A 12,458-nucleotide genomic window follows, 5' to 3' on the forward strand; every position below is an offset into this window, starting at 1 on the left:
TGCTGTGTGTAGACGGTGTTGAGTAGGGTGTCCCTGGAAAAATGCAGGTTTGTGAGGAAAGTGCAGGCGGAGACATGATGTTGCCTTCATCCAACGTTGGTGCTATCGATGTCTGAGAGAGCTGTACACACTCACTTGTTTCCCCTTCCAAACCTACTGACGACCTACCAAGCAAACTGCCTGTTGCGGGTACAGTGGTGGAAGTTGTGGGTGGAAAAACAGGTGTGACAGCTGTCCCCACAGTCCTAGAAGATGACGAGCGCGCGGATGCACTGGAAGGGGCAGGCGGTGGATGGTTCGCTCCGCTAGGCCGCATTGCAGCACGGTGAGCTTCCCACCGGGCCATATGATATTTATTCATGTGACGATTCATGGAAGAAGTTGTCAAACTGCTGAGGTTTTGACCTCTACTAAGAGAACCATGACAAATTTTACAGATCACATAATTTGGGCGATCTTTTTCTATGTCAAAAAAGGACCAGGCTAGGCAAGGCTTAGAGGCCATGCGACCTGTTGATCCACCCCGAATAATGCTCAGAGGCAGATTGGTGGCTGAGGATGCAGTTGTAGACGTGCTACCAGTACTCCGACCCTGTCCAGGAAGGCGCAAGGTAACTTCGTCATCAGTTGCATCCTCCTCCACCACCTCTGTTGACCTTCTCGAGTGCCTGACTGTGGGTTGACAGTAGGTGGGATCTAGAACTTCATCATCAATTGTTGTGTTTGCACTCCCCTCCCCCTCAGACCGAGCCTCTTCTTGCCCTGACCGAATATTTAAGTTGTCATCCCAATCGGGTATCTGTGTCTCATCTTCATCAGTATGTTCCTCATTGTCTATAACCACAGGTGTTACAGTTTGTGACAAAGGGTCAACATTATGCTCAGAAACTTGGTCCTCACGGCCTGAATCAGAGTCACAAAGGTTCTGGGCATCACTGCAGACCATTTCCTGTTCTGTACTCACTGTAGCTTGGGAGCAGACCTCTGATTCCCAGGCTATAGTGTGACTGAACAGCTCTGCAGACTCAGCCATCTCAGTTCCACCATACTGTGCAGGGCTGATGGAGACTTCAGAGCTGGGAGAAAGCAAGTTTGATTGGGATGACAACTCAGAGGACTGGTGTTTTTTGGATGCGGTACTTGAAGAGGCTGAGAGGGCACTTGTTGGACCACTTGAGATCCATTCAAGCATTTTCCTTTTTTGGCCATCATCTACCTTTGTTCCTGTTGTTCGTGTCCGTAAAAAAGGGAGCACATCGGATTGTCCACGGTAAGTAGTAGACATCTTACTTTTGCTGGTAGATGGTCTATCTTCAGCAGATGATAATGGAGCTTTGCCACCTTCCCCACGGACAAAACCTTTTTTGCCCTTTCCACCACGCCTCTTCCCCTTTCCATCAGCATCTGTCATTTTGCCACTCATGTTGATTGTGACAAGATTGTGCACTGAAAATGTGGTAGTAAAAATTGAGAGGTGGTGTAGATTGCAGTGGTGGTCTAGCTTTATTAACAGCAGAATAATAAAGAATAAATATCCCTGACAATGCAACTATGGCCCTTAAACTTGCAGCAAAAATTGCTAGTATAATGGCTTAGTTATAATGAGTTGGAGTGTGCAATGCAGGCAGAGGTGCTGCAAATGTCTTTGCACTAGTGGGACTATAGCAAAGTCCAATAGCCACGTTTAGGATGCCACTAGGTACACTGAGTGTTTGCTAGTATAATGGCTTAGTTATAATGAGTTGGAGTGTGCAATGCAGGCAGAGGTGCTGCAAATGTCTTTGCACTAGTGGGACTATAGCAAAGTCCAATAGCCACGTTTAGGATGCCACTAGGTACACTGAGTGTTTGCTAGTATAATGGCTTAGTTATAATGAGTTGGAGTGTGCAATGCAGGCAGAGGTGCTGCAAATGTCTTTGCACTAGTGGGACTATAGCAAAGTCCAATAGCCACGTTTAGGATGCCACTAGGTACACTGAGTGTTTGCTAGTATAATGGCTTAGTTATAATGAGTTGGAGTGTGCAATGCAAGCAGAGGTGCTGCAAATGTCTTTGCACTAGTGGGACTATAGCAAAGTCCAATAGCCACGTTTAGGATGCCACTAGGTACACTGAGTGTTTGCTAGTATAATGGCTTAGTTATAATGAGTTGGATTGTGCAATGCAGGCAGAGGTGCTGCAAATGTCTTTGCACTAGTGGGACTATAGCAAAGTCCAATAGCCACGTTTAGGATGCCACTAGGTACACTGAGTGTTTGCTAGTATAATGGCTTAGTTATAATGAGTTGGAGTGTGCAATGCAGGAAGAGGTGCTGCAAATGTCTTTGCACTAGTGGGACTATAGCAAAGTCCAATAGCCACGTTTAGGATGCCACTAGGTACACTGAGTGTTTGCTAGTATAATGGCTTAGTTATAATGAGTTGGAGTGTGCAATGCAGGCAGAGGTGCTGCAAATGTCTTTGCACTAGTGGGACTATAGCAAAGTCCAATAGCCACGTTTAGGATGCCACTAGGTACACTGAGTGTTTGCTAGTATAATGGCTTAGTTATAATGAGTTGGGGTGTGCAATGCAGGCAGAGGTGCTGCAAATGTCTTTGCACTAGTGGGACTATAGCAAAGTTCAATAGCCACGTTTAGGATGCCACTAGGTACACTGAGTGTTTGCTAGTATAATGGCTTAGTTATAATGAGTTGGAGTGTGCAATGCAGGCAGAGGTGCTGCAAATGTCTTTGCACTAGTGGGACTATAGCAAAGTCCAATAGCCACGTTTAGGATGCAGAGGACACGAGGGTACAGTGGCAGGATTGTGGTGCTCTGGGTAGAGGAAAGGAAGCCTGCCTTTCTATTCCCTCCTAATAGGGAAATGCAGGGAGGAAATCCCTGACCTTTGCTACACAGACGCTGTCGCTGTTTTCAGGACCTGTCACCTATGGCTCTGACCCTGCCGGTTTGAGCCCTTAAAAGGACTGATGGAAAGTGCTATCCCTATGCTGTCCAGCGCTGTGTATGGAGCGCATACAGCTGTATCGGCGATAGGACAAAGGACGGAGCTGCGACAGTGATGTCTGACACCAAAGACGCAGAAGAGATAATGGCGTCCTGGAGGAAAATGTCCGGTTTTATAATGCAGGGACATGTGACATGGACATCCTATCACACATGCCGTTGCTTCTCTGGCTAAAAGTCCACTTAGCTGTGTGTGTGTCTGTGATTGGCTGACATGCTGGCCCGCCCCACAAGACGCGCGCGCTTAGGGAAGGAAGACAAGGAAAAAAAAAAAAAAAAAATGGCGATCGCCATTATACAAACAGCATTGATCTGAAGGCGCTGTTCCCGCACACTATACACTGAAATGTCATAATAGTGTGATTCACAGAGTGACTTACACTATTACAGCGGAAAGCCAGCTAGGAATTAGCTGTTTTTTTGCTGCTAGAACCGTTCTCGAACGTTTCTAGAACTATCGAGCTTTTGCAAAAAGCTCGAGTTCTAGTTCGATCTAGAACAGGCCCCAAAATCACTCGAGCCTAGAACTGGAGAACCACGATCCACGAACCGCGCTCAACTCTACTCCCAACCTGCTTTTGGTCAGATGGAATCATCATCATCGACATCAACTTCGATGTCCCAGCGTGGCATTCATTTGTTCATAAAACATACATTTCTGAATCATTTGAATAGAATTTGAATAGAGGGCCACTGGAGCCGGTGGTGTTGGTGGAGGAGGAGGAGGAGGAGGGCAAGGCCAACATCCAAATGGCCACATTGACAATAGCACTGTAAAGTGTTATGGAGTGCATATTCCAACATTCACACTAATGATTTAGGGGATGCAGAAAACTACAAATGACTGCCATCCCTCCCCAATGTATATTATAGGGTCCACATGAGAGCCCTAAGAAGTCTGAGATTTGAGGACAGCCAGTGGTCCTTCCTACATTTGAATAGAGGGCCACTGGAGCTGGTGGTGTTGATGGAAGAGGAGGAGGAGGCCAAGGCCAACATCCAAATGGCCACATTGGCAATAGCACTGTAAAGTGTTATGGAGTACTTATTCCAACTTTCACACTAATGATATAGGGGACGCAGAAAACTACAAATGGCTGCCATCCCTCCCCAATGTATGTTACAGGGCCCACCTGAGAGCCCTAAGAAGTCTCAGATTTGAGGACAGCCAGTGGCCCTTTCTACATTTGAGTAGAGGGCCACTGGAGCCGGTGGTTCTGGTGGAGGAGGAAGAGGGCAAGGTCAACATCCCAACGGGCACATTGTTGCTGACCTTTTAAAGTGCTGTCAAATATGTCCCAAAAAAGGAGGTGTGAGACAGACACCAATATAATGTATAATTTACAGCCCTATCTAATCGAAGAAGGAAAAATGTAAAAAATAAAATGTGTGAACATATGCTAAAGTGTTTTTTTTTTTGCGAGGTCGGGGCTTGATTTGACGTTTTATTACAGTGATTAGGCACTAGAAACTGTTTCTTAGCAATTTCCCCTTTTACTTTGGTTTGACAGCAGTTGTGGTGACTATGTAAATGTGCCGCATGCTGCTCTGACCACGTTATTCAAAGATACCAGAAATGCAGTAATGCATCTTCTACAGACTGTGCCCATACTGTTTCAGCCTTTTCCCATCCATTTCAGCCTTTTCCTTAGTCACCATAGGTCACCGAAAGGTCTTACGTAATATTATTCTGGTTTCCCATAGACTTACATTGGGGGTCAAATATTCGCGAATACTAGAATAGCGGCGAGGTATTCACTGGATATCCATCGAAGCGAATAATAGGGTATTCGATCATCCCTAATACCTTCTACATTTATACCGGGGTTGCTAAAAATGGCAACATTTGAGGGGAAAAGGACTGTCAGGATACCACAGTGGAGGGGGAACAGCAGTACTTGACCCTGCCGCTGGTGTTCCAGCAGTGAATACTGACTCCACTACCATTGCGCTGTGGGATCCCGTGGAGGAAGCAGAGTCATCACTGTCTGAAAACAGTTCTACTTCAGAAAAAGATTCCTAATGTGACCCAGAACTGCCGAAGGCAAGCAGCGTGTACGCCTGCTCCACAGTGAACATTCTCTACACCATTGTATCTTATGTCCCTGCCAAACTAAAGAAACTACACCCAAGCTAATACTTTTATTTTTTTTTATTACATATATATATATATATATATATATATATGCCGCCCCCACGTCAGTAGCAGCCAGGCTGCTCAGATCCGGATCTTCAGTGGCTCGAGGGGTCTCCGGACCCGGGGGTCATGCGGACACTCCAATAAAAAAGGGGCGTATATGTATGGGGATTGCTGTGGATGTTTCGTGATGCCACCCACGGTGTGTGGTAAGATGTGGTACCAATGCTGCTGTTAGGGAGCACCCAAGGGCGATGGGATGGCAGCTGGATGTTAACCCCTCCGTGGGTAGGGGTGGATGCCCCAGGGCTCAGTGTCCAGAACACAGGGAGATGGTGCAGGCTGGAGGTAGTGCGCCGGGCTGGACCGGGGGATGTTGATGTACTCACTGTTGAATAATTTCACACGAGTCTCTTGGTAAATCAAGTGGTCAGTGGCCGGCTGCCGCGTCCGGGTGTATTCAGGTCGCACACCCGGCTGGTGTACTGATGTCCCTTCCTCCAGCACTCTGTAACTTTCTCAATTCTGGACAACTCCGCCTGAAACGGGGAAATTCGCTCCCAGTATGTTCTGGTTGGGAGACGTGCCTGCGAAAACTGATCCTTGGGATCTCAGTGGGTGTTTGCGGATACCCTATCCCCCGCGATGGGCTGCCGTTTCACTCTATCTGGGCTAACACTTCGGAACAATGTCTGGAACCTTGCTCCCGGCCTTGTGAATTAGAGAAGGGGCTTGCAACCGTCTTCTAACTAGGGTCCAGGTACCCTGCCTGTGCACGGTTTCTGGACCGGATCGCCGCGGTTGGTACTGGCGGGCTCCAACCCTGTCCCGGTCCACTCTGGATTTCCCGCGACTGGACTCCCGTCGCCTTTGGACACAGTCCACTGCTTGCTACCTAGCCAGTAGACCAGGGCCACTACCCTGACTACTCTGCACTAGGCTCAGGCTCGACCTTCACACCTCCTGAACTCCATCTTGGACCTCACTACTCGAGGTCTCAGACTGATCTACTCTGTTACCGCCCCCGGATCCTCAAGACCCCTAGGTGGGAGCTCCCAATCCGCCTGGTCCTGCCCACTGGTGTGTCCTTCCTTCCCTGAGGGGAATGGCTAGGATTTTGTGGCAGATGGTACCTTGTGTGGGATGGTGTTATGTCAGGTGAATTGTTCTTCTGTGACCACCTGGCGGCGCCAGGGCGTCACATTGTCCCTTGGTTGAATACAGCCCGTCCGCGGACTGTCTGACCACTGGCGTTTATTTTTCTATAAGAAACGGGAAAAGGTAAAACATATCAAACATTTCTTCCCTTTATGGAAGGCACATTTCTTAAACGTAGCAAAAACATGGAAACAAATCACTTTCCCTTTTTCTTCACCCGCTACCCAAACAACCTGGTTCCATGGTGTCACCGCTAAGAATGGATGGCACCCCTTTTCCCCAGTCCATAAGAGTTTCGGGTAACGCCTACACGGTCCGGGTAAAAAGTTCCTTACCTGGCAATCCATCTCAAAGACCCCAAGTCCGGGGATCCTTGGCCTGGAGGTTAGCCACTGGTTTCAGTAGTGGCTGGGCCTCGGCCTACTCCACCGCAGGCCCTTCCTCCAATCTACCTTTCCAGAGGCTGTGCAGATGAAGAAATAACAAGAAGGTAGGTAGGGGGTATTTACCAGACCCAAGAAAGTTTTTGGGGTGACCTCACCAGTCCTGAGGTCTTGGTCCATGATTGTAACGGAAAACAGGGTTAACGGTAACAAATAAACAGGTAGCCGGAGAATGCTACCTCACTTCTTCTCATGAAGGTTACAGTGGGAGGCGAGGCATGGTGTTTCATCCACCACGACCCACTTTTTGATATCTAGGGAAAACCACCCTCGCTCTCCGCAGTGCCGGGTGTAAGTCACCATGTCCCCATGCTCCAGATCTTGGTCTGGGTGGCCGGTTGGCCTTTCGTTTCTCATGGGCAGCAATCTCCTGCTTCAGCTGCTGCTGTTGCTGCTGCCGCTCCCAATGCGGGGCACGGGTTCCGTGCTCCACCTCCCGCTCAGGGGCCAGGCCCACTCAGATGCCCTCGGCTGCGGCGACAACCGGACTCTCTCTCTGCCGTGGACCCCATCGCTCAGTGGCCTGCTCCTCTTCTAGGCAGGTGCATTCCCGCTGTTGCACAGCCGGGACAGGGCCATTTGAGAGTGGCTGGCACCGCGGACCAGACAGATTTCCGGTCGGGTTCCGCCTCCGGTGAGGCCGGGCAGACTGCCGGAGCCGTCGTCATCTCTGTTGCGGCCGGGCAACTGCCGAGGCTGTCGTTATCTTCGTCGCGGCCGGGTGGACTGTCGGGGCCGGGGGCGACGTCCTCATCGCTGCGGCCGGGCTCAGGGTTGGTACGGGATTGCAGGTAGGGCCCGAGGTCCCCATTGCTGGGTCCTCTTTGTCAGACATAACGGGTTCCGCTGCCGGTGTTGGAGGTAGCGGGCCGATCGGGGCATTGACCACAGACACAGGCGGCGAGGGAGGCGATGTGGTAGACGGGTGCAGGCTGGGCCCCTTAGCCAACACGGCCGGTTCCTGGGGACAGAGGCGTGTGGGTCACTGCTTACTTGCTCCTCCAAAGTCATCTCTATCTTGCGTGCCCAGACAGCTGCAACCAGGCCCTTCATTTTGGCGGTCCACCGTGTCATGAGGAATTGCGCCTGGGCCCGGATCTTCCGACACATCCTCTCCGTCTCCGCTTCAATCCAGTCGGCGGTCCCAGGAACAGGCCTCTCCACTTGCTGGTTGTCGGACCCCTGAGACATCCTGCCGCTTGCTCGTCCAGGAACGGGAGTTGGGAGAGTCCTGGTGTCCTTGCCTTTTATCTTCTTGTGTCACATGCTGCTTCTTCTGCCCTCCCCCTTGGTTTTTCGACACCAGTCTCCCGGGACCCACTGTCCTTTTCTCTTCCTGTCTGGGGAGTCACCAACTTCCACACGCGTTCCCAGAGGGCGGGGCTTCTACTTTGAGCCCTTTTCCGTGGAAGAAGACGCCGGGCTAGTTGTTATTTGCACCCAAAAATGGCGACAAAATGGCGGCTGTCAAAAATTTTTCAAACGGAGCACCGTTTACAGTCCAAAACAAGGCACACTTCCACCAGGTGGGTGGATGGGTTACAATCCTGTTCGTGACGCCAGGTTTTGAGGTGTGCCATCTCCACATCAGTAGCAGCCGTGCTGCTCAGATCTGGATCCGCAGGGGCTCGAGGGGTCTCCAGACCCGGGGGTCGCGCGGACACTCAAATAAAAAAGGGGCATATATGTACGGGGATTGCTGTGGATATTTCGTGACGTCACCCACGGTGCGTGGTAAGATGTGGTACTACCGCTGCTGTTAGGGAGCACCCAGGGGTGATGGGATGGCAGCTGGATGTTAACCCCTCCGTGGGTAGGGGTGGATGCCCCGGGGCTCAGTGTCCAGAACACAGGGAGATGGTGCAGGCTGGAGGTAGCACGCCGGGCCGGACCGGAGGAAGTTGATGTACTTACTGTTTAATAATTGCACACGAGTCTCTTGGTAAACCAAGTGGTCAGTGGCCGGCTGCTGCGTCCGGGTGTATTCAGGTCCAACACCCGGCTGGTGTACCGATGTCCTTTCCTCCGGCACTCTGTAACTTTCTCAATTCTGGACAACTGCGCTTGAAACAGGGAAATCCGCTCCCGGTATGTTCTGGTTGGGAGACGTGCCCGCGAAAACGGTCTGGAACCTTGCTCCTGGCCTGGTGAATTAGAGAAGGGGCTTGCAACCGTCTTCTAACTAGGGACCAGGTACCCCGCCTGTACACGGTTTCCGGACCGGATCTCCGAGGTCAGTACCGGCGGGCTCCAACCCTGTCCCGGTCCACTCTGGATTTTTCTGCGACCGGACTCCCGTCGCCTTTGGACATGGTCCACTGCTTGCCACCTAGCCAGTAGACCAGGGCCACTACCCTGACTACTCTGCACTAGGCTCAGGCTCTACCTTCACTCTTCCTGAACTCCAACTTGGACCTCACTACTCGAGGTCTCAGACTGATCTACTCTGTTTCCGCCCCCGGATCCTCAAGACCCCTAGGTGGGAGCTCCCAATCCGCCTGGTCCTGCCCACTGGTGTGTACTTCCTACCCTGAGGGGGGTGGCTAGGATTTTGTGGCAGATGGTACCTAGTGTGGGATGGTGTTATATTGGGTGAATTGTTCTTCTGTGACCACCTGGCGGCGCCAGACCGTCATATATATTTATAGCCCCACACTTTATCTAACCCTAACCCTGGCCTGAGAAAGAAAAGGAAAAAATATATATAAAAAATAATTATTAAACCAGTTGGATGACATGGGTGGGGGGACTTTTGATCAAGGGGGATAACGGGATATTGGAGATATTGAGGAAAGATTTATGGTGATTGATAATAAATTTGATTTTTATTTTTTTCACTAACAGTACTTGAAATCTCTCTCTCTCTTCTCTCCCAAATCAGCTATGAGGGAGGGAGGAAGGAGGCAGACCAAGTGCTGCAATATTTTATAAATATTAGGGATTTGATCATTGTGATAGGGTCTATCATAGTGATCAAATGTCAGGAACCAAAAAATATCTTCCTGAGGTTGCTTGGTGGAGGAAGTAGATTTTGGCTGATAAACAGTGCATGCACCCGTCACGTTACAAGTAGAGATGAGCGAACCGGCCGTGGTTCAGCTTGAGTTCGGTTCGCCGAACTGAGGTATCGTTCGAGTTCGGTTCGGCGAACTGGTTCGGTGAACCGCTCAAACCGCATAGGAAACAATGGGAGGCAATCACAAACAGATAAAAACACCTTGAAAACACCCTCAAAGGTGTCCAAAAGGTGACAAACAACTCACAACACAACACAAAAACATGGGAAAGTGACAAGAACAAATTCTCATGCGAAAACAAAACAGTGTTACGAGGAAAAAGAGGAGGAGACACAGCTATATGAGTATATGCAAGGGAACATCGATGCCATTACTGTGCAACTTGTGCCTTGCTCATTTTAGGCTTCCAATCTGGATAAATTGCCTGAGCTCGCCACGTACGCCTTGGGGATCTTGTCGTGTCCTGCAGCCAGCGTTCTCTCGGAACCTGTCTTCAGTGCTGCTGGGGGTCTGCTGACAGATAAGCACACGCGTCTGTCCACTGACAATGTGGACATGGCTCTCAAAGGACTTTTCTTCCCCTGGGTCATCAAGGGGAGGCGAAAGGCACGCGTATTTTTGAGAGTGCTTCATGCCAAGCATCTTTTTCATTGTGAAAAGGGGGATCAACTGATGCCAGTCAAGTGGGGTGTGTGTGGCCCAATTAGTGGAAACGAGGGAGACTGTGGTTGGAGTCCCCTCGCTGTGTTTCTAAAAGAACCAAGATGAACAAGTCATGGCTCTCAGAGGACCTTTCTTCCCCTGGGTCATCCAGGGGAAGCGAAAGGCATGCGTATTTTTGAGAGTGCTTCAAGCAAAGCATCTTTTTCATTTTCAAAAGGGGGGTCAACTGATGCCAGTCAAGTGGGGGGGGTGTGTGGCCCAATTAGTGGCAACGAGAGAGACTGTGGTTGGAGTACCCTCGCTGTTTTTTACATGATTTTCGAAGTGCATGACATGCCTAAGAGGTTTAGTTTCAGCATCTCAAACTTGTTGGCTACAGAAAGGCTGCCTTTACACCCTTTTGTCACCGAGTATTTTCGAGACCTTATGCCCATTGCAGTGCCCCAACAGCCGATGGCCATTTGCCACTCCTTCTCCAAGAAAGGGGTGCCTGCGCTAACACTGCAGGTCACACACAACATCACCGGTTCCTTGAGAAACTCTGTGTGTGACAGGGTGCATTTCACCACAGATACTGGACCAGTAAGCATGGACAGGGGCGCTACATGTCGCTGACTGGGCACTGGGTAACTATGGTGAGAGATGGAAAAGGGTCTGCTGTACACGTCTTTCTGTCCCCACTAGTTGTGTGTCAATCCTTCCTCTGTATGTCCAAGTTCCTCCACTGCTTCTGCCTCATCAACCTCATGTTGGTCCTGCACCTCAGCCCAAACCCTGTGTGGTCAGGCCACCCTTCCTTATAACTGCGCCCAAGGAATCCCACACACCTCCTTACTATGCTGGCAGCAGAGCTCAAGGCCATCAGGTGGTCAAATGTTTACTTTGAAATGTAAGGGAAATGTGAGACACCGCTGAGGAGTTGTGGACGGTTAGCTCTATAGAGTGAGACCGAGTTTCATCAATGGTTGTCTCCACTCAACCAACAGCCAGGGAATGCCGGGAGCGACAATGATGCTAAACAGTCTGCGGCCCTTCTTCAGGGCAATGTGACACATGTGCCTTGTATGGCTCACGTGTTGAATCCGAATCTCCAGCAATTTTTAAAACACTATCCCGGCCTACATGTCCTTCTGTCATGGGCACGGTGTAACGCCTGCCTGGATCGACACACTCAGACGGGCTGTAAAGGATAGGCTAGAGGGAACCCACTCACCAAGCTGGACCCCCAGAACCCTGAAACCCTTTAACCCCTATACAGTGATTTTGAATGACACAGGGCCCAAGTTGATCAATACCTGTGGAAGGCTGAAGTTCCAGAGAATAGTAGTCATACAGGGTCAAAACATTAATTGAGGAAGAGAAACAGAATGGGAGGGACAGGACTTAATCAGAAAACAAGCAGAGGTGAAATGTAAATCGGCCAACGAGGTACCTAAACAGCAAGCAGGAAAAATAGTCAGGTAACAAGCACACAAACTCAAAAAACTAAACTGGGGGTAACAGCAACCAGAGGTTCATAGCTATGTCTGGTAGTGGTCTTCAGACAGGAGGGGCCTATAAAATTGTGTTGTGTCTTCCCATTGGTTGTAGGTGAATGATGGTACTTCATCTGTGAGATACCAACCACCTGCATTCAGCCATTGGTTCTGCATATGTCAAGGTAACGCAGCCCAGTGGGTGAGCATAACCTGCGTCCACCTGCGCCGCTGGCGTCGACTCCTCTCCCATCATCAGCACTATGCACGAAAGGACCACGTTGTCACCTTGCGACAGGAGTACAAATTGACGTAGCGGACTCCGGTGGTGACTTAACAGCCGTGTGCAGCAATGATGCAAACATGGCAGCGTGCCTTCGTCAGGGCAATGTGGCACACGTGACTTGTATGGCTCACGTGTTTAATCTGATTCTGCAGCAATTTTTAAAACAACATCCCGGCCTACATGGCCTTGTACAGTGGGCACGCTCGCTATGTGCTCACTTCCATCATTCGCACCCAGTAGCTCAACAACTTTCATCGCTCCTGAAGTTT

Source organism: Anomaloglossus baeobatrachus, chromosome 10 (genome assembly GCF_048569485.1).
Source record: "Anomaloglossus baeobatrachus isolate aAnoBae1 chromosome 10, aAnoBae1.hap1, whole genome shotgun sequence".
Lineage (NCBI taxonomy): Eukaryota > Metazoa > Chordata > Amphibia > Anura > Aromobatidae > Anomaloglossus > Anomaloglossus baeobatrachus.